Consider the following 24,357-nt stretch of genomic DNA (forward strand, 5'->3'; position numbering starts at 1 on the left):
CACTAGGGGGTGATTAGGTTCAGGCACTGGGTAGGGAGAGTTAGGGTAGGCAGAGGGTGAGGGGAATAGATAGGATACCTACCGACAGGTGTGGGTATCCTAACCCTATCAGGATACCAGCATCAGGATTTTGACTGCCGGGATCCCGAGCATCAGCATCCTGTACCCATCCCATGTAGGCATCTGCACTATTCTGGTGAGTCTGCCTGATGTTTTAAAGTGGCATTAATTTAATAGGTAAAACCAATGAGATTAGTATTGATGCCTGCATCTTGCAGGCTATTACATCCCCCCTTATATGACTTATGTACATTTTCTAATAGATATTTATTTCTCCTTTTGGAGGACATTCATTGGGGTATAGTAGAAGATTGTCTGTAAACCCTCTCTTATAACCATGTGCCTGCAGTGTGGAGGTATTGCTAGGCTGTGTTTGAAAAAATGAAACAAAATATTATTCTCAACAATTGCACATGCAGTACTTAGTGTAATAAAGAACCCCTCACAGCTCTTGTGACTGTGGGGGATTAGGAGTGGGGACTGGAGGCATCATATTGTATAATGTAGCTGTGCCTCCACATTTGAGCTACTGCACCAAGTGCTGGTCACTCTGAAAGGCAGCGTCGGTCTCTTGTGAAGATGCACCACCATGCAACTGAAGGAGACAGCTCCAAACTGACATGGTGGTTGGACTTACAGATTTAGCCTAATGTGCACTGAGAATCTAATTTATACTTCATGTTAATTGCAGAGTTTATGAGAATTGTTTTGACAGTCGGTGTTCTTAGTGTTTAGAAGGCTGATTCAGAGGTGGATGCTAAAGGCTTAAGTAAAAAGATCCACGCTGACAGTTTTTGTGATTTGCTGTTGCATCTGAAGAGACAGCAGTGGATCCACTGCATGAACTTCAGGCATCTGAGTAACCCTCAAGTTAATCAGGATGTTCGGTGAAATCATACTGCAGGGGCCAGTGAAGAATGCAACCACTGGCTTTGCATGCCCAGAAACTGAGGCCAACCTGAATTTTCTTTTTCCTGCATTTCACAACAAGACTCAGCATAGTACTTCTTACTGTACTTTTTTTTAATTAGAGTGTGCTGTCAAAGCTCCCCCCCCTACTACCTTTCCTCAGTCTAGTGCTGTATAAGAACATTTCACAGGCCATAGTGGGGATAGTTGCAAGAGTCCTTTTTTTTCGTATAATTATATTAGACCAGCATCAGAAATCCTATTTAACAAAGGCAATGGCTGTACTTGTAGCCACTGCTGTTCTCAAACCACTACTGCGATTTCAGGATAGTGATAGCAGGGAATTGTTACATGAAAAAATGCTTTATTACTAATATAAAGCTTTTTGCCTTTGTTAAATAAATTAAAAAAATCTATATATTTTATTATCATTTTATTTATCTTCTTTATTTTTAATTGAATCTACAACTGAAAGCCCAAGTATAAGCTTACAGAGAAATGTGCATATGTGATACATGCACATTGGGGACCTGATTCTAGACTATAAAGCAGGAGAACTCTTAACACACCAGCTAGTATCATCGGAGAGCCGTGCATTAATCCGTAACTTTTTTTTAGTAAATTATACCTATTTACACTGTTTGACATTTGATGTTAGATTAAGGTTACTGTTAAATTGTGTTTACTTTCATAAAAATAAATATTGTAGCCCTTTTGTACTCATTTGTGCCTAATAGTAGCTCTTGAAAAAAATGCAAATTCCGATTATTTTGTCCATCACGTAGTGAAAGGTGTATGTGACAGAATGGACTATTCCAGACTTATTCTGACCATGTTTTAGTAAAGAAATTGAGCAGTCAGCTATTTTCTTAAACAGAACCAGGTGTGATGCTTTATGCTGGGCCAGTCACTTCCTGTAAAGACAGTAAGGACAGGCAGCTGGGAGACCCTTTGATGTCCAAGTGACTATAATTGGTTAAACAGGAAAAGACTGGCTATCATCCACCATCATCAAGGGATTAATTACATCAAGATCCCATTGTTCTCAGACACTGGGGTATTAAAACAGCAGGTGGAAACTCATCATGACTCATCTATTTTAGAGCCCCTCATTGTACTCTACAAGTCAAAAAGTAAAAAGAGACCTTCCCTAAGACCACCCTTTGCAGGAGGGACTGTAGTGGTGAAAATTGGAACAATTTTTAAAAAAGTGGATGCAAGAGAGCTCCAGGGGTGTGTCTGGTTTTGGTTTTGAAAGCTACTTATCTTTGAGCCTTCTGCCAGTGTGCTGAGAATTGTGCCTGGTTCATTGGAGTATTGTGGCTATTTAATTACAAGTTTTTCTTGGGATTGCGGACTTGTTTGTTCTGTCTGGTTTATTCTACAAATGTTGACTTGCAGACTTGTTGGCTCTGCTACAAAGAAACTCCATCAAACTCCCATGTGCTCTACCTGCACCATTATATTGCATCCAGACATTAATCACAGACACTGTGGGAGAGTTCTGGGTAGTTGGTAAACTGGTGTTTATTGGGACCTGTTAGTCTGGTTTTAATTTCATTTGTGTTTATCTTATAGTTGATTTAGAAAGCTTGTATTAAGTAAATCTCTAATAAATATATTGTTATATCTTTATCTGTTTGCTGTCTGCATGACCTGACCCAGAAGTCCCGAGGTACACTCTATGAGTTTAGGCTCTACTGGGGAGATGTACTAAGCTCTGGAAAGTGATAAATTGGAAAGTGATAAACTACAAGCAACTCAGCTCCTAAATGTAATTTTACAGGCTGTATTTGAAAAATGACAGTTCGGAGCTGATTGACTGGTAGTTTGTCACTTTCCAGTTTATCACTTTGCAGAGCTTAAAACATCTTCCCCTTATACTCCAGGTCACATATTGGAGGCAAATGCATATCTATATATGGGAAGGATAGCAATTTTTCTCTAGTTTGCATTTCAGAACTAGCACTACCATACTATTATACCAGTTAAGGGCTCTTCCACTTGTCTGGAAACAGCTCCATGGCTATTCACAAATATCATGACTGTTACAGTTGCTGCAGGGATATGCAAGTCTAGTTTTGGTGAGTGTGAGTCAGAATCTTTGTGTTCACAATCCCACCAACAAAGAGGAGAGGCAATTTGGTACATTTTGGCATGCTTATCAGATGTGAGGTCCCACTGATAGTAAACTATATTTGTATTTTCGTTAATAAGGGTCAATATTGAGCTAGAGACAACACCAGAGCTGACAATCTCACAGTAGTCTTCTTATGGAGGAGGGTATAAATCCCTTTTACACTCTCACTCATGTCTGGCTCCAGGGTCTAACATGCTATCAATAAGTGTATTATAAAGTGATAAGATCATACACTTCTCTATAGATATGAGAGGCAGAGTTTCTCAAATACTGATGGTGTGTTGGGAGCCTGGCAGGAGAGACTAAACAAAATATCCACGCTGTAAATATTCATAGAATTTGGGCTTATGATCGGGGTTTCTCATGTGCAGCTCATCAAAGGAAATTTAAGTGCCCCTAATCACAAGGTCTCCAAAAAATCATATTCCTGAGTTTAACTAGACCCTAGAGTGAGCATTAGAGAGGCCTGGGTGAAAGTCAGGATTACTCCAAAGGATATGATTGTCAAAGGTAAAGATGAGATTGAGAGATGTGCCCTACAGATCTCCCACAATGTAGCTGAGAAAGACTAATTGTTGAGAGTTTGATTAGGGTGGTTCTGTGTTCTTTTGGTAGACCCAAATACAAGAGAGAAAATTAAATTTGAGGTACTTGGAATCAATATCCACCCATAATATAGAGCCAGAAGGGTAAAAGAGTCAACAATGTAACTAAGATGTGACATTCACACATACATTTTTAGATCCAGGCATCCTCTCCCCCCTTGAGTTGTGGGAGTTAAAAAGAGAGCAAATATGGGGGACCAGGATACCAGCAAACCTCTTATAATATGCAGTAAATAAACCATCAGGCTCAGGGCCTTTGCCAGATTTGTGACCCTTGACAACCTGCTTAATCTCATCTATGGTAATATCAGAATTAAGTTCGTCAGTGTGAAGATAATTTAGGAAAACCTCTGTCAGCAGGAAGTCATCTATTAGCATTTGCTTTTGAGCCCCAGTATTGATGATTGAATACTGTATTAATTTTGAATTTCTAAACAAATTAATTTGAGGGTTATAGGTTAAGTCCCCATTGGTGTCTTGAATAGTGATGAGGTTGCAGGCTGATATTTTGGTACAGAAGAAATATTTCTGAAGGACAGCTTGGTACAGGGTTGATCCATTTTAGAGTTCCAGCAGGGTGAGAGTATTAGTCAGGTGCATTGTTGTGGTGAGTTACTCCTTTAGATTTGGAAGTGAGCACAATGAGAATAAATCTGATGATTTCTGCATGGTCATTACAGAGGGTCATTTGAGAGATATTAGTAAAAACACATGGAACAAATTATGTGTCACAAAAATGCATGTGTGGTTTCATGTGGTCATGGTCTGTGCATGGACTAGACCACAGGAATCACTATCTTAAAGTTATGAACCTATTTTGCAGCTTTAATATGATTTTTTTTTGCCACATACAGTAATTGTTGCAATGTTTGTTTTACTAATGGTCAATCATATACTCCTTGGGGTTATGAATTTAAACATTCCAGGCCTCCATTGCCTTGATTGATGACTGACCTGGAAGTGTGATTTGTCTGCTGTGATCTCATAGTGATGTTCTCATCTTATACAGTACATAATTATCCCTCCTTGCAGTTCTCCTTACTAGATGGACTCTCATTGAGGCTCTGACATTGTTTCTCCTGCTCTTTTTACTACCAACAGGAATTACACTCAGGTACTCCCAAGAACAGATCTTCTTCTTCCCATTAAGGTCAAACCACTCCTCTGCTCTAACTTCCAAGTTCAATGCTTAATAACACACAGAGAAGCAGTACAAGTAGGGAAGGATATGTAAGGCATTAACATCATACCCTTCCTTTATCCTATTATCCTGTATCATGTAACATTGGATAAAATATGGTATATAAATCTTATGATTTATAATTCATTGTTTTTATTTTATGTGGGACTGTATAAAAAATATGATCTATGCCACTGGAATTGGTATGAAATACTGCCGGGCGTGAGCCCGGTGGATGTAATACCGATGCCGGAAGACAGAAGAGTGAAGATCCCGACAAGGTAAGTAACTATACTATGCCTAACCTTTTCCCTCTCTAATCCTCCCTTAGGGGTGCCTAACCCTAACCTCTCCCCTAGTGCCTAAACCTAAACCACTAAAACCCCCCCGGGGCGGTGGCAAAACCTAACCACCCCCAGGGGTGCCTAACCCTAATCCCCCATTCCCCTAGCCTAACCCTAACCCTCCTGGGGGGGTGCCTAACCCTAAGTCCCCCCAGGAGTCCCTAAACCTAACCCTTCCCCGCTCTGCTGTCCACTCCCAATGCCCAGCTTACCTTTGTTGGGTGTCAGGATTTCGTTGGGTGGATAATGATAGGTGTTGGTATTTCCCATGCCGGGATTTGACAGTTAACCGCCGGCTTCCTGACCATATACCATGCCACTGCTATTTTGACAACTTTATTCTACTGTATACTTTTCAATGTCAATGTGACCTTGAATATAAATATGTCAACATTTCTGATGTGGGGTATGCCATTAATGGAGAGTTGATAAAGCTTATACTCTGAACAATACTAAGGAGAATCTTCTCATTATATGGATCACATCCACATTACAATTGAGACAATTTACTACTAATAGGTTCCTAACTACAAAGAACTCCATTGGTGATCATAGCATTAACCCTTAGAGTCATATTTTGGATAATATTATTATCTAACTTATAAGAAAATGTTGCCTCATTTGTAGTTTGTACCACACAAACTACAAAGGATATATGGTTCAAAAGATATTTACCTTTTTTGCATTATAAAACTATGCACCCTTGGAGGACTGTTCCCTGTCCACAATACAGTGCACAACTGTGCACTTGCATTGCATTGTCTCTTTATGATTTTAATATGCATGTTTTGTCTGCCCTTGTTATTATTAATATTTGAATTGATACTGTTTTAATTCTTAAGAAAATAAAAGTTATATTTTAATACATTTACATTTTCATAACAGGAATACCTTCTGAAGTGAGATACAGTACTGTGCCTGGCAGGGATGAGTAATCCATTACAAACAACTGAATGCCAATAAGGGAGGTCAAGATGGATATTATCGCATAGAGAGAAGAGGCCATCATATAAAACTAATCAGGCATTCAGTAGTTTTCATATAATTGTCTGAGGAAGGACAACAAACATAAATGTGACTAAATAATTATGGTGTAGAGATTTTCAGAGGTAGAAACCTCATACAAATGGTTTAAGTTGTCTGGCTAGAGCAATCAGTAGACCACTCTGTTATATGGATTCTTTGAAGATGATCAAGCTTTCGGCGAAACGCACGTCGGGGAGTAATGAGTGCCCGCGGCTGTACGGCACGAGGCATCGGCATCACCAGTTAGTACCCAGCGGGACTCCGTCTCCACTCACCTCCTGATATTGTATGGGAACCCGGAGGTAGTAGTTCGCGAACGGCAGTCTCACGTGGTGAGGTTATTTTAACAGCAAAGATTTACACTCGCTGTGTTCACCAGCTTATGATCTACATACTGATTATTTGCACCAAGTGCCCTTTATATTTGTGCTATGATATGCTATTAGAACAGCAATGACGGATTACTTTTCAATAACCGAGTAATCGGCTTTCTCTGAGAGATTTATCTATTTACAGTATATGTTTATTAGAACAGCAATGATGGATTACTTTTCAATAACCAAGTAATCGGCTCTCTCTGTGAGATTTATCAATTTAAAGTATATGTTACACATGTCTTGGATACATGTGGATATGAATTACTATGGTATATAACCCTGTGCATCTCTTATTCTTTATCAATGTTAAATCTTTGTATAACTTCACACATAGTTTTTCTACTGTGCTATTTCTTTACTGATATATTCTACACCCTTTAGATACTGGTGATGTTTTCTCTTTTCTTATATAATTCTATGAGCTTACATAACTTTTGCAAAAATAGTTAAATTACCTAATAGGTGATTAGCATAGCCACAATTACATCTATGTTGCCTTAAATGTTTTGTTCTGCCTTTATGGATGATTCACCATAAAGTGTATATGTAGATATTTGATACATACAGACAAAAATCGCCTATACCAAGTAACACCAATAATAGGCATGTACAAAAGCTAAAAAGCTATACAGGATTTTTATTATTATTATTTTTCTCATATGAATCCAACATGTGATAAATGATTTCTCTTTATTTTTTTATCTCGCTCTATTAACTGCGGACAATCTCATCAGAGTAGTTCTCTCATTGGGTGTCCAATGCGTAGAGTATGGCACCCAAAAAGCAGAAATGAAATGTGAGCAAAGTCCCCGTTTAACTGTTGTTTCTAAGGGCAACCTGCTCTCCCGTAATCCCTCACTCTTCATATATAGCAATTAGCAGAGGTGAAGAGAAGTAAAATGAGGAGTAGCAGTCCTATGCTCTGACTTTTCCTATTATTATTCCATACTTGGATTTATTATGAATAATGAAATAATGGGTACAAACTGATTTTCAGTAGATAATTCTTTATTAAATTGATCATATTATTGTTATCAAATTATATTTCACCATTAAGGAGGATATTACACTTGCTGTTTTATTTGATGTGAGAACACTATAACATTTATCTCAGTGCAATTGTCCTTTTCTGTTACATGTTGTATGTGTCTTTGTATGTTACATATTGAGTGTCTATTTGGTAAGGTTAGGTCATCTATTTATGTGACCTACTGTTTTAATTATTCTTATTAAAGGTTGTTTTTTAGGGGTCTTTGTAGACCTATTCATGTCCCCTTTCTGTATTTGACCAATAGTGCTCACCAAATAGAGTTCCTTTTCTTTTTCTTTTTGTTTATACAACTTTGATTTGTGTAATGTCATGCTCCATGTCCATTTGGGAAGACACTACCTCTTCCAGTTGCCTATCAACATGATTTCTAAAAACACCTACAGTATATCAGGCACTTTGTAGCACAGGGAGCTAAGATCAGTTTAGATATCAGAATATACTAAGGATTTAAGGTCCTTCTTTTATTTGATAAGGACAAGAAAGTCTCATCTCATAACAAGGGCCAAATCATCATTACATGATTCAGACAGGGAGATATGCAGGTATGGAAGGAATAGGAGAGTTAGCCATAAGCAGGATCTACTGGACCTCTATGTACTAACTGTATGTCCATAATTCTGGACCTCCATGTCCTAAAAGCAGGTAATAGCAGAAGTGAGAGCCACAAGCAACTGGCGCTACCAGAAGGCATGAACAGTGCAGCCCATAGTACAGTTGTCCACTTTATGTACCAACACTTGGACCATGGTGGAACTAGGTCAGTTAGGGTTAGAGGCCTGAAGCCATGATGCCTCAAAGCTGTCATGGCTGAGTGAGCAGCAGCAAGTACTCTCATCTTCAGCTACACCAAAAGTAATGATGATGATAGGCTAGGTTCACAGTAGAAAACTCAGGAGGAATCTGATGAGGTAGTGTGGGTCCCTTATTCCAGGAGTAATAGTGGCTCTAGTGAAGAACAAATTCACTCACTAGGTGTCCAAGGCAGTCACAAGAGCAATAATGAGAAAACTTGAGACAGATGGCAATCCCAGGCAATGATGGTTAATATACTGCAGTAGCCTGAGGTGGAAGTTATGCTTCCAGAATCTTGTGCTCATAATCCACTCCATTTGCTGGATTTTTGGATGGGGAGAGAGGAGTGTTCCAGCCATCATGGTAATGTGTGTTCTGGGTGCAGATAATTTTGGAGCACAGAGGTTTTTGTACAGCTGCTGGATTCATAGATTCAGCCATACTGTATGTCAATATGATTATGTCTTGATTGAATAATTAGGTGCAGAGTTCCTGTGGTAGAAACACAGGACCTGAGGGTGCTGTGGTAGATGTCATGTCAGTTCTTTGTTCATTCTGGTAGCAATACTCCCAAACATGGGACTTTTATGTTCTCAGTTAGATGGTAGGTTCAAATTGGTGACTTCTGCAATGTTCAGACCTGTTAAACCAAGGGCTTTTATGAATTTTGATGGACTGGCTTTGACAGAATGTCTTTTGAAACAATGATCTGATGGGGAAGGAAGACAGGGGTTCTGGGGAGTAGCTATCGGAATAGGTAGGAAAAAGTAATATTTGAGAAAATGGTTTCACTTTAGTCAGAAGCATTTTGTATTATTGCAATTAGAAACTATGATTTTAGAAATGTATATATATATATATATATCAGAGCCGAGAGCACTCCCACTGACATCACTTGTGATGTCAGTGGGGCCGGCCCCAGATGGTAGGCGTTCCCATGGGAATGCCTCCGTCTGGCCAGCCATGCCCCCGACACGCCCACCAAAGGGGGCATGCTGTAACTCACCATCGACAGCATACTCCCTTTGTAGCGAGACCCACAGCAATGGCTTGCCCGTCGCTATCCGGGTCTCGTGCATGTGCACGACGGAGCCGGCTCCCTCGTGCGCATGCACACTGGGCCAACGTCGACCCGCTTGTGAGTGCTCATCGCTCACGAGTGGGTCTTAATTAGGTCCACAGCATATAAAAATGAGGGGCACTAGAGTAGAGTAGAGGTAACATTTTAGAGTTGGAGAAAATAGTTGCCAATAAGGTTTTGTACAGTACAGTACAGTGTAAAAGTTGAAGGTTTCCATGCAATGAGAAAACTATACAAAATACAGTAACTTAAAATTGAGAGAGTTTTATAGTCAAGGGCTTCTGCAAGTGGCTTGCATTGGAACATCTGTGTACTGAAGGCACTGTATTTACTGACTGACTAAAGAGATTAGAATTTGGGGTGCCAAATAACTATTCATCCAAGTAATTTGGACTTAGTTCAGCTTTCACTTACACATTGATTGATACATTTATCTCAAGTGAATGTTTTAATTAGGCTAGCTGTCCATCTGTTTGTCAGGGTTCAATCAGTGCCCAACTTGCTTGGCAATATTTTCTTAATTAAACTTTATTTTCATTTTATGACTGTAACATTTTTTCTACATACTCTGGAGGAGATGTACTTTACCTTGGCGAGATATAAAATACCAACCAATCAGCTCATAGCTGTCACTTTATATGCTGTGTTTGAAAAATGACAGGAGCTGATTGGTTGGTCTTTATTTATTTCCACTTGATCTCTCTCCAATGCTTAGTACATCTAATTGTCTGCCATCAAATGTCTTAGAATGGTCATTTAAGTTTACTTTTGTCCTTTTTTATTTGGCTATCTAATACTGTATACACACTGCAGTGTACTGCTGGAGTGTTATGTAATGCAATGCAGGGGGTTTAATGTGATTTAGATCCTAGAGAACAAGCACTAAAGGGAAAAAATAGACATACTGATTTTGGCTGAGTGGGAATGATGCTTGCTTTTCCAGGCTATGCTGAAATGTTTATTTATAACTCCCACTGTCTGGCCGAATCTTTGCCAATCAAAACACTTGAAGGATTTTCCAACTGGTTGGGAGCATTCCATTTAAAAAAAAGCTTTCTTTTAGGGTTCCTATGATACTTGATATGAGTTAAGCCATAAAATTAGTTTCAGAACAGTGGGTCATCTAAACTCAAGTTCACTTGTAAAATATATATTAGAAAAGCTTTGGCTGTGACTTAGTGAAAAAAAAGCAAGTACCGTATGTCTTGATGTGCTTTTTAGAACTTCCAATTTTATAAAAATGTTTTTGATATGTTTTAAACTACATTAAAACAACACAGACACATAAATAAAAAAACACAGCAAACTGGGATACATCTGGAGATTTACTCTATAAAACAGCATGTCCTCAATTTACATTGTGTTTTCTGAAATAAGGTAATACTATGTTTCTACATCATAAATTCTTAATTGTTTATTTTCTGCAGATCATACACTGTGATTTCCATATAATGAACAATACATTTTTTAATTGTTTTATGTAGTTTAGAATGATGATATTTAACAATATTAAGTACTGATTAATGTAGTCAATAAGAATAATCTATTTTTAATCTAGGATTATATTTTATTATTTTGTTTATGTATGTTATCATGGAAAGCATACATATTCGCAGAAATTCATTAATTCACACAGGGGTGGTTAAAGAGAGAAAGGGGCCTGTGTGCAGCCTCCATGTGGTCTCCCTTCTTTCTGGCAGCAGAGTAGACTCTTGTACCAGAGACTACTGCGCATAGGCAAATCTCTGAAAAATTGGCCACTGCACCATTTTCCTGGTGATTTCTTTCTGCAGCGCCAGCCAATGCAGTGGTAGTTGGGAGAGGTAAGTATAATTATATGGGTGCAGGGCCTGTGGTGTGGGTCCCATTACACACTTCACCCATAATAGATGCACTAATGAATTCACATCAACAAACGTTATTTTTTTTTTTTAATATTGAAAGACTCTCCATGCATCAGACGTGGTGCTCACTTAATTATTGTGGCAGCTCGTGCCCTGACTGGCTTGGGATCTGTAATTGTGTGCATATGCACAACCACAATCCCATGCTTGTGTTCAAAATAACAAGCTGGCCACTTTCAATAGGCTGCATTGGCATGCATTTGACCAATGTTTTAAGTCTGTGCATGCATCTGAGTTGTACATTGCATACATCCCAATTGTCAGAGTTAAGGAAAGGCTCAGACAATACCCTTTATTTGTGAGTTGTGGTTATGCTACTGCTCTTTCAAATTCATGCACTAGAATTCCTACTGTGAAAGCCAGGGCCAAACACAGTCAGGCATCTTCTGCAACTTTGCATGCACCAATTTCTCACTGTCCAGATGTGTCACCTTTAAAACAGGCAAATCACTGCACAAAAAGAGGCTGAAGTACAAATTGTGTGTTCACAAATGTCACAGATTGCAGATGAAAGTCTAAGGTTTCCACAAGTGCTATGTTGGAGACTGGCATTTCTTATTCTGACACTGTAATCCTAGAGAATCCTCCTTCCACCATTTCTGAACCCTCTGCAAAACATGAGGATGAATAGTAGTAAAAGTAATGATGATGATAGTTTAGACATAGAAATCGAGGATACTACTTTGGAAGTTATAATTGTGCAACAGGATGAACGGGATTGTTTTATATATGAAAATAATGAAGATAATGATGAATGTGTTAGACAAGAACAAGCTGATAAAATTCAGGAGGAGGATGTAGTTTGTGTCATTCACCAGTGGCAGCACTTCAACTCAGTTATAAGAAGTGCATTGTTATGCCTGTGCAAAAGATCAATAAAGCCAGCACTTTAATGTGGAATTATGTCTTCCCAAATACTTACTACATTTGTCAAGGCATCTGTGGAATTTGCAGTACCAAAGTCAGGAGTGGTAGTGACATTAACCATCTATACACCTCCTCCCTGTTACATCATTTTTAGTGAGTTAATTCAAGCTGTTTATCAAAATATGGAAATCTTTTTAAGATAACAAACAGTCCAGCATCAACTACCAGCAGCAAGGATAGATATCAGCACATGCAATCTCCATCACCAACATCTTTATCATCAACCTCCTCAATGATCACCGGTGGTATTTCTGCTTCCAATTAACAATTGCAAAGTGACACCTAATGCAATCGATGATTCCCACAAAGAATCCTTGTGCACTAGGGCTGTTGCTTCTGGGGTGAATTTTCATCATAGAGAGGGACCAAGAAGACTAGTAGTTTGAAGCAAAAATTATCTGTTGATCAATCATTTGCAAGAGGAACCAAGTATGTCAGCCACCATCCTGTTACTCAGTGGATCACTAAAGCCATTATGGCTATGTTAGCATTAGATCTGCATCCGATATCTGCCATCGATTCATCTTAATTTTAGCCAATCTGTAGTTGATGTCTTGTGTCCACACTACCAAATTCCATCTCATTTTTACTTTTCCAGAACAGCAATTCTTCACCTGTGGCAGGATATTAAGCAAAAAGTTATTCTGTGCCCAGAAAATGCAATTGTACTGAGTATCCACTTAACCACAGATATGTAGACAAGTGATACTGGTCAAACTAAAGATTACATAACTGTGTAGGTCACAGGATGGGTGTATTGGCTTCAGCAGCAGTACCTAACACAATGCCAACTCATCCACAGATGGGCTACTTTCTGTATCGTTGGCTTCACTAAGAAATATACTGGTGTCAATCTGCTTGAAAAACTCAGGGACATGATAACAAAATAGCTGACTCTCTCCGCAGGATTTGTCAATTACAATAATGCAACTAACATTGTAAGAGCATTATAACTGGGCGAATTTCAACACATGCCATGTTTTGTGCATGTAGAACATTGCAGATGCTGCAAGGAAAGTTCAGTTGGCCATCTCCTTCTGTTTCAGTAACTAGAAGAACAGCTTTAGTCCATCCAAACATATACATCAAGCCATGAGATAGGGTAACATGGTCTCCCTCTCCCTATTAGACCACAGTGGAGCATACACTCTGTTTTGTGCAAGCTACTGAAACCATTTGAAATTGTAACTTATGAAGTGAGTTCAGAGACTGCCAACCTGAGTCATGTTGTACCCTTTATTAAACTACTGCAAAGCAGCTAGAGAAGCTGAAAGATGAGATGCAAGTAAGCAATTCTGCAAAGTATGTTGGATTTGTAGATCAAGTACTTTATAGATTCACCAGGACCAAATGGTTTGCAACACCTTCCATTTGGATTGATACATTTTGGCAAGCATGCTTGATTCTACTATAGGTTTAAGTCCTATCTAATGTCTCTTTTGTAACTGACTCACATTATAAGAGATGCAAAGAGCTCCTTTTGAGTAAGATGTCAGTTCAAGTGGCACATGACATGTCTACTGCTTCAGTTTCTCCTGCAAATGTTGCTGCATGAAATAAACTGATCTTTACCAGGAACCCCACTGATGATTATGAGTCAACAGTGTGCACCAGAGCAATATATTATGACTCCTTAGTCGAAATTAAAGAAATACCCACATATATTGACACCTCTACCATGACTCAATCTTATACTGTAATACCATGACTCAATCTTATACTGTAAGCATCAATAGAATGCTGCAGGATTAATTTAATGATAACAATGTAAGACACATTAATACTTTGAATTTGTTTCCTTTCTAAAAATAGTCATACATTACTAATTTGAGGTCAAGAAAAACTAAAACGATTTCAGAATGTTTTTACTAGCTCTATTTTTTGAGCTACACTACTTGCACTATACTGTATGTACATAAGTAATATAGTCATAGTGAAAAGCTATTTTAAAATAATCTGATATATTCTTTATAGAAAATAAATAACAGTTGTTTTAATTCAATCAATCACAAATAAGAACACAAAACAAACATACAGCATACGAAACAAACATACAGCATATGAAAGTACTATCTAATATAGTGGCCTATTCATGGGGGTGCTTTCTTTTTGCTTGTCGCTTGTACTCCTCCTCTGGGGCATCTCTTGTCACTGTCCAACAGTAGTGATTCACCTATCCTGTCATCTTTATTCCACTGCTGAAATGTCTTGGTGGAATCGCTCGCTATGCTTGTCACTGAGTGCACCACAGTTATCTTGTGTGGGTAATCCCGTGAATCACATATATTTGAATAGGGGAGGGGACAAATAACTGATTCATTTAATTGGGTCATTAGGTCCTGCCCCCTCTGCATGGAATGTAGATTGCTGGTAAGATTCTCTCCATTCTGCCCACTTCACTAGGAATACCCCTATATTGTCATAAATGGGCTATATCTCGGAACTCAGAGCTGAGAATTTTAAATGTCATATTCATGAAATCAATTAGAAGTAACTATTTTCACATCAGAAACATTTTCATTGTTGTGCAGTGTACAAATTAGCATCTCACACAGTCCCTTTGAATACTGGGAAGTAAAAAATAATTTTGAGCCCATTGTACAAACTAGCTATGGTGTACTTAGGCTGCCCACTCTATGTACTCAGAAAGAGTGTTTAGAATGATATAGAAAGAAACATTGTGAGTGATCGGCATAGGAAGTTACTTCCAAAAAAGTGGAAAAACTGTTCATTAAAATTAACTGCAAATTTTATGAAGAATACCTTTTGCTGCCAATTATAAACATACACTGTATAGGTGGATTCCAAAGGGGGTTATATAATATTGTGTTATGATGATATTAACAACAGTGATGAGAGTGATGATGATGACATCTCAAATGTTGAGGATGTTTAACACTGTTAGCCTTAAGCTTATTGATAGCTTGGTTTAACCAAATCACCAACATGTTTTCCTTTGTAGGGTGGCAAACAAACCGAGCACTTCAGCCACAAAAGTGGCAATCCCTATTGCTGAAGTGCTTTGTTTGTTAAACTGCACATGTCCTTTTTAATATACAACATAATCTCTAGAATGGTTCCATTGCGCAGTCCTTTTTTTATTATTATTTTTTCTACTAGACTATTACTCTGGCTTGAGTCATCTGTATTGGCCTGAGGCCTGTGATTTGCTGTCTGAATTCAGTTTGCATTTTAAAAACTCTAATTTGGAAGCTTGTTTTTTTATAATTATTTTAATGTTTCATATTAACTTTTCCTTATAGTAATACATGCTTTTCCTTCTGCTAAATACTCCACCTTCAATCACTTGTATTGGTCTCAGGCCTGTGATTTACTAATAGAAGTAAATTTGATTGTGATCTAGGTTTCTACTAGATGGTACTCCATCAGCAATCACCAATACTTGCCTGAGACCAGTGATGTGCTGTGTGGAGAATTGTGTTGGTAAAATATTATATTATGTACTAGTCTGTGCCACTAAGTTTCATAGATGTACTATATTCTTTTAAACTACCATGTGTTTGTGCCACTGCTCTGTTGCTTACTGTACTTTACCTAGTAATTTCACTGCAGCCATTGAACAATATTGCAGAAAACAATATGGTAAAGTAGTCAAAATTGACTGGAAAATACTTTTATTTTAATATTACTGTAGGAACAAAAACAGGTTACAAAATTTTAGCTATTTTTTTTAATTTTTAAAGAAATCTAAAACTAAAACAATTGAGTATGGTTTTGTCAAAACCAAAACTCAATGATGATTTAGAATCAAAATACAGGGGTCTGTGTGCTCATCTCTACTATATTACACTCATAAAACCTATCCAAGGGCAACATACATTGAACAACCTTTTTTAGATAAATAATGCACAATTGTATCAATTGCTATTGGTGAAGGTGAACCAAGTATATAATGTGTAAAAGTGTATAAAAAACACATCATAAGCATAAAAAAAATTCCTGGACTTTTGACCACATCTGAGAAGCAGAATTCCACCTGCTCAGATAAATACTGTGAAGCATAATAAAAGAAATGTTAAAGAGTGATATGGTCATATAGTAGCTGCCATCAGAAATTGTGAGGCCCTGCCCTTTTGATCACATCTTAGATGCAGAATTCCACCTGTTCTACAAGCCCAGAAATCCATATTGTGAAGGACAGTAGAGAAATATTAGACAGTTTTATGGCGAAGGCTGCCATCAGAAATTGTTAGGTCCAGTACAAATGAAACAGGCAGGGCTCTCCTGCCCAATTACCCAGCCCCCATTTTTTACCCACCTTTATGCTTGCCTGGTCCACTCCCTCCCCTTTTCTCTACCACATCTAAATGCTATGTCTAGACCTCATTAACAGTGCAGTAACATATTAGTTTGATTGTTCAGTCCTCTCCTATAGGACAGAGGTCTTACAGGGTTAAAATCACTTCCCATGAACAGTACAGGGGGCATGGTCAATGTCCATCTATAGTCCAGATAAACTAGAGGGTCTGGATCAGTCATTGCCTTTGTCCACATGGCAGAGATAGGGCATGAACCTGATACTGTACATCCATAATCCAATATAACAAATACTCTAAATTACATTAGGTAAATAGAGTAGCTGATATGGTCAATACTAACTCATACATTTCAAGTGAGGGAACCGCAGTACTATTTCATATACTACAGAGTAAAATGTAGGGGACATGGTTAGCATTATATATCCCATATATTCTAGGAGGTAAACAGTGGACATGGTAAGCACTAACCCATATATTGCTTTGGGTATATAGAGGATATGATCAGCACTTTCCCATATAGTTCAGTGGGTAAACTGTACAGTGAACATGGAATGCACTAACCCACAGATTCCAAGAGGTGTGTAAAGGAAATGACACAGGAAATAGGGACATGGCCAATGAATGAAGACAATTTTAGCACATTCAACTTGGAACTGGTAAATCGCAAAAAATAAAAATTCACTAATTACTTTTAAAAATGTAATCACAGAAACAACACCAGTGCACCCCAAAATCACAGTGCAAGTAGAACCTGAGCATCAATTCACAGTGTATGACTAGGATATAAAGTGCCCACCATGGGAATGCAATGGTAGGGGACAAATCACTAGGTTGCCTTACTGGATATTATTAGGGGCTGTAATTGCCTTGTAGACTGCTGGTGTTGCCTCCCTCCAGGGCTAGTGCTTTGGTGTTAGGCACTGCCCTGCAAACTATAAAAAGGGGCATGGTCATAAGGAAGGGATGTTGCTACAAAATAGTACCCACAATTCAAATGACACCACACATTAGCACAAATTTATTCATATTACACCACACAGAGTGCCCCTGATTCACATTACATCACACTTTAGTGCCCCTTATTCACATTATGTCACACAGTAGTGCCCCTTATTCAAGTTCTGCCACATAGTAATATTGCCCTGTATTCAGTAGTAGTGCCCCTTATACACATAATGCCCACAGTAGTGTCACTTATATACATAATGTTCACAGTATTTCCCTTTTTACACATAATGCCAGACAGTAGTTCCCTTTAAACAAAATGCCCACAGTAGAGCCTCTTATACAAAATGCCCACAGTATTGACCCTTATACACATAATGCCCACAATAGTAGTGCCCTTTACACATAATGCTTTCAGTAGTAGTGCCCCTTATACACATAATGCCCACAGTAGTAGTGCCCCTAACACATAATGTCCACATTAGTAGTGTCCCTTAAACATTATGCCACATGAACACACTCACCTAAAACCACAGACACACTAACCTGAAACCCCACTTCTGACCCACCACCATCTAACAACTGCTTGTGCCCAGCACTATTGGAGAGCCATCATGATGTCTATCCCACCACACACTCCAGAAGCCAGAAGGCAAAGCTCAGGAGTGAGCTCCAGCCTCCAGCTGCAGGGAAGGAGCCACCAGGCTTTTTGCTGGTAACAAAATCTTAGTGGGTGCCCAGCAAATGGAGAAAATGATGACCGTGCCTCTCCAGCCCCACATTTCCGTGCTATGCAGCACCAGCTTACCAAATTGTGCTGGACCTGCCTCCCTCCTTCTGTTACTTCTGCTCCTACTACTGAGTTAATGGCTGCTTACAGTATTTGCAAACTATTGCTTTAACTTTAGTGCAGCATCTTTCCATTTACCTTTCGCTTTTGAGTGACTCTGCCACTTAATTTGTATTGCCATGGTCAGATGGCTTGCATAGTATACTAATCAGGATGCACATTTTTTTGTTCAAGGGTTATTCTATATGTTTTTGTGTTGCTAGTTAGGGAAGTTCATAAAAATGTTCCTAGCAATCAGCAATTTGCTAGGCATATACCGGCAGTAATGCTGGATAAGATGCTGAAGAAAGTGTATTTAGGCAGGATGAGTGTTCTATTTTCCATATAGCCAACATGGTTTTGTCACCTGTAGAAGTTGTTTCTGAGAAGGAGGTGGGTAAGTACAAGCTAACATGGCACTTTTCTTACCCTAACTTTTGTAAATGAACCCAACCCTGAGGTGGTTTGCTGAGACACATATCAACCTTGATGAAGCATTGCAATTGGTAAATGAGATATTGTAGGATATATCATTCACCAATTTAAATATTTAGACAACAGTGATAAAGAATTAGTCTTCTGTCTTTCACCGTTTTATCCTGATTAATTTCAATATATAGGTTTTCACCGTGACACTGGTTATATGTGGACTATGACTTCCCATGATATGGTCATGTCAGAGGCATCACCAGGTATGGGGACACCCAGTGCGCGCTCCATATCACCCTCATGTCTGGAAAATAGGTGTGTCCTAATAAGAAGGGGGCGTGTCCAAGAGTTACATACCTAATTAGGCATGCCCAGCATCCCTGGTGATGCTGGGATGCCCCCAGAGACTAGTTCCTTCACTGTTAGCTCCTCCTCTGTGACAGGAGCTGAGTGCTGCAGGAGAATGTCACACTACAGCACCCGGCTCCTGTCACTGATGAGAGGCCAGCATTTTGGTGTCACCTCCTCTGAGGGTGACAACCGGTGCGGCTTGCACCCCCATAGCAATGCCATTGGTCAATATCTTCTGCATTCTTTGAATGCTTCAGAACTTCCTCCATTAGGGTCCCATGGCCTGAATAGGAAATGTGATGTGGCACATTGTCAGGATTATTTCCTAGTGGGTGGGCTTGGTGATTCCCCACATTGCATGGATTTTATGTTTTCAATACAAGCCATGTTTTTGCATTTTTGTGAGATAACTGAACAGGTAGAGACAGAGGGCCAGGCTCACATTTTGACTTAGTTTGGTATTCAAATAGAAACCTGAGATGGCTGTTGCCAGTAGCCCTTAGAAAGTAAAGTGGTTGAGGGAATTGGTTGTTGCATCTCATAAACCATGCAGCAAATGCTGTCGCTTTTGGGCTTGTTAAATTTTGAGTGCAGGTTTACTTCTATCTGGCACATTTTCTGTGAGCAACGTGAACAGCCTATATCTGAGATAAATATTCCTTCCCATACCATCAGTCATTCAGCTGAGTTGTTGTGGGATTTAAAGATATTTGCCTCCTTTTTGGTGTAATTTAATGGGGTGTGTCTTTGGAGGCCCCTCTCTTTGACCAGCTGACAGCTGTTTACAGATACAGCAGCTACCAAGGGGTACAGGGCAGACATGGAGGGACATTGATGGTCTTCTTCTTGGCCACCTAGTTGGGTAGACAAAGGTTTCATTCACATCTTATGCTGTTTGATTACCCTGGAATTGTGGGGTGAAGATTTGAGAAACAAATTGATGGTGTTCCGATGCAGCAGTTTGAGTATGGTACAAGTGATCAACCAGCAGAAACCTTCTTCCTTAGCAATTGTTAGGGTTTTTGTCTACATCTACTATTACATTGCTTGGTGTTCAATATTTCCCTTATGGCCTGTCATGTCATTGGCATAGAGAATTCTATTATGGATTCCCTTTCCCATTTTAATTTGACCAGGTTTTGTGCATTCATTCATATGCTAACTTGCTTGAGACTTATGCCCTTTCTATGTTTGGTAACTACAGTAGTCAAGCCTTATTAGTCCTTCATAAGCCTCTGGCCCCAGCTAACCCATATTCTTACCAGACTGCTTGGCATAAAAAGGATGTCCTTTCAGAACTCTGGAATGCATCAAGGTAAGAGCAGGTATCATTTGATGCTCATTTTTATATGGTGGCTTCATGAGTGTGTAAAAAGGAATTAACTTTGGGTTCAGGTTGACTAGATAAATCTATATTAAATAGCAATGTTCCAGATAACTGTCTCTCTAAGTTAGGACAAATACTCCACAGTGGTAAAAGAGAGAGAATTATCTGACTGATGCTGGGCATACACGGCAAGATAAAATGTCTGTCAACCGACAGACATTTTATCTGGCCGGCTGCCAGCCGCAGATGTCCGCGGCATACACTGTGAGAGAAATCTCACAGTGTATAGCCCGACATCAGCGCTCCGCCCCCGGGGGAGGAGACATTTCCCTGTTCCTTCCTGTGAAGAACACAGGAAATGTCTGTCTGTCGGCCGCGCTGGGCATACACTGCCTGATGCGGCCAACAGTTACCGGGTAAATATCGCATCGGATGGGCATGCTGGACAATCCAGCATGCCCGACCGAGCAATATTTAACCCTCGGTCACCCCCCCCACGCTACAATTATCGCGGCGATCCACCGATATCGGGTGGATCGTCCCGATAATTGCAGCGTGTATGGCCAGCATAAGATGTATATCTTAGTAAAATATATGTCATATAAATAATGGGTAATAAATAAATAAATCTTCCAAAAATATTTATGTATGTCAAAATTAAGGCATTAGGAGTGTGTAACATTTCATAGACTTGTATCAATTTAAGTTTCCAAAGTATTACTTGTTTCATGGGTCACTGCCTGCTTCTTCAGATACGGAAATATGCTGATGATAAAAGTTACAGAACATGTTGTGTCTCTAAATTAGGTAGCCAGGAGTATTTCATATACTGTAGTTAGTGAAACAGCATGTGTCCTCTCTGCTCACAGTCCAATGTAGGTATTACCTACATCTTTACAAACAAGTACTGTACCAAGACAATTTCCTGTTCAAGAAATAAATGGCACGTATTACTGTGTGTACAGTTTAAAGCTGAATGATATTGCAAGCTGTTGATTTAAATGAAATAATAATTTCTATGTTTCCTCCAACACTTATGGAGCAAATTAGGAGTCAAGCTGCATCAGATCATGTATCCTCCATTAATAATTTCCAACACTCTCAATGCTACTCGATCCGTTTTATAGAATTAATGTAAAGGTGAATTAAGTCCTAAATATTAAACTGAAATTTTGCTCACTTTGTTCAACTGAGCATAATCAGTACATACATGCTGTATTCATTATGTGTTATGTTACAAATTGTAACTTCTTCAGCGGTAAGTAAAAGGTTTTGTACATATCAACAACTGCACAATATCACTTTTCTTTATGTTATTTTCAGCAGCTGTCAACATTGAACTAATGCACTTCCCATTAACTGTATATTCTGGGTGAAGTTTTTATATAGTGTTGTAGCCCTAATGGGAACCTCTTGCTTGATATTTTCCCTGGGGCCACAAAACTGGCTCAGAATCTACCACTTAGAATGATGTATCACCACTTGTTTAATTCTTGGACAGTGTTCCCCAATTTCAACCTGTAACTGCTGGCAGTAACCAATCACAAGGCTCCCGTTCACATATGCCAGGGGAGTGGCCTGGTAGTTGAACCCATGTGGCAGATATCTAGTGCTCATATTCCCTCCTGTACAAAAGGGTTTTGTTGAGTGAATACATCTTAGCAGCTACTTCTTTGCTACTTGCCAGATAATTGGTTATTGATATTAATTACATTAATTATTAAATTACATATTGCTTTATGTGAATATATAACACTTTGTGACTCAATCAAAATGGTTATTTACAATAACATAAAAAAATGTGTCTGATGCAGGCTTATTGCAGCAATTTCTTTTTGATCTGTTGCAAAATCAAATATTTGGAATATCATGTGTTTTACCATGTTGCACTGTTTTTCTTCGTCATGCCTGTTTGAGCCCTTTCCTTACTCAGCAGTCACACGCAATTAGGGTAAAAATGTCTATTTGCGTTTTTTAAAAGTCAAAGTTAGCAACTAATTACACAGGACACTGCTGCTGTATTTGTTTTCTGCAATGAAGTAATAAATGGAACCATGTGAACCAGTTAATAATTGGCTTCTGCAACCATGTTATTTTTAGCTGCATTCCTATTGGTTCCTTGGAGACAAACTTAGCTTAAACTGGTTTTGAGATCGCTGGACCACCCAATTTTTAATGAGTTGCAAAATCAACCAGTCTAAGTTATAGCAGCCAGAAGCGGAGATGATGAGTGTGTGGATTTGTTTTTAGACAGTACCTTGTCTGAGGTAATGGTAAATTTGAGAGTTGTTTTTTTTAAAAGCAGGCAGCATTATTAAGGTGTTTGAATTTAAGTGAAATTAATATGTAACCCTAAAACTATTACTTTATTGTGTGTTATTAGTGGCTGACCCAATATAGGTTTAGGGTAAGGATACAATAAATTAGAGGAAGGTGGTAGTAACAGGAAAAGGTTTTCATGTTCATGTGAGAAATACGTATGTGTTCTTCAGAGATGACTATGTTGCATTCCATAAGAATTAGTATAAATACAAATAATTATTAGTTATCATTTTCTAAACTCATACTGCTGCATTTTGATTTTAATTATGCATAGACCCAGGGCAACTGTTAACCGTATTGCAGTTAGATAATTCCTTGCAAACTAACATAGGAAGTGAAGACACATTGCCTTGCCAATGGAAAATCTGAGCTCCCTAATGTTTGAACAAGAATTGCAGGTATAAGAGGCTGGCTTCCAGGTATATTCAAAAACAGACTGTTCCAGAAACAGTATGCTTCTTAGAAGTGGGACGCTAGGTAATAGTGCAGACATGTAAGTCAATAAACAGTACTGTAAGGAATTGGCTAACAGGATGATCCAGATTTAAGGGAGCTATTCATTACATTTACTAACTTATGTACAGTTATAAATAGTCCCAAATGAGGGGAAATTTGAAAGGGATATAAAAAAATTAAACGGGTCCATTAAAAAAAAAGGAAAATTAAAAACATGCATTTAAAAGATTACGCTTTATTTATATATTATTGGATTAGAAGATCACATTAAATGTTATTACATTTTTTTTCCTGGCACATAGTCTATGTTGTTAAACTATTATAAAGACACCATTCTATTACACAGATTTTATATTTCACTTCTTTGAAAACTTTTGCAGTTTCCAAAAACATACAGATATGTCATATAACATGTATAAATGCTAGATTGCTTTTAATTTTCCTCCATGTTTGGAACAATCCTTAGTTTTTTAAAATAGTATTTTACAAATAACTTCATGTTAAACATAATATTTTTAGTTTTACAGTTTTGGAATATGAAAAGTATAAGCATGCAGGAATTATAAATAAAATAAAATTTACTGTACTGTATTTAACATTAAGATTAAGATTGCTCTAAACCCATTTGTGGCAAAAATTGTACTTATGGAACATGTTTGGATAACTAATACAGTTTTTCTTTTTTATTCTATAAAAGTAAGTTCATTTTTTGTGAGTGTAGTTTATTAAGGACAGATATGAATTTTGATACTATGTAAAGTAAAATAATACATTATTATTATATTACTAATGTATGGTCATCATGTGGGAATAAGCTAGGAATATGTTTATAGTGCTTAATCTTCCATGTATTCTTTTTGTATTATTATTATTATTATTATTATTATTATTATTTTAAAGGAGCCACAAAGTTTCCACAGTGCTCTACATAAAAAATAATCATTAAATTCTACCTTCGATGGAAAGAGGTTATTGACTACAGCCAAAGTATTTGACCCAGGTAGCAATCTTCTATAATTTAA

This window comes from Taudactylus pleione, unplaced genomic scaffold (genome assembly GCF_031769625.1).
Source record: "Taudactylus pleione unplaced genomic scaffold, aTauple2 ptg000062l, whole genome shotgun sequence".
NCBI lineage: Eukaryota > Metazoa > Chordata > Amphibia > Anura > Myobatrachidae > Taudactylus > Taudactylus pleione.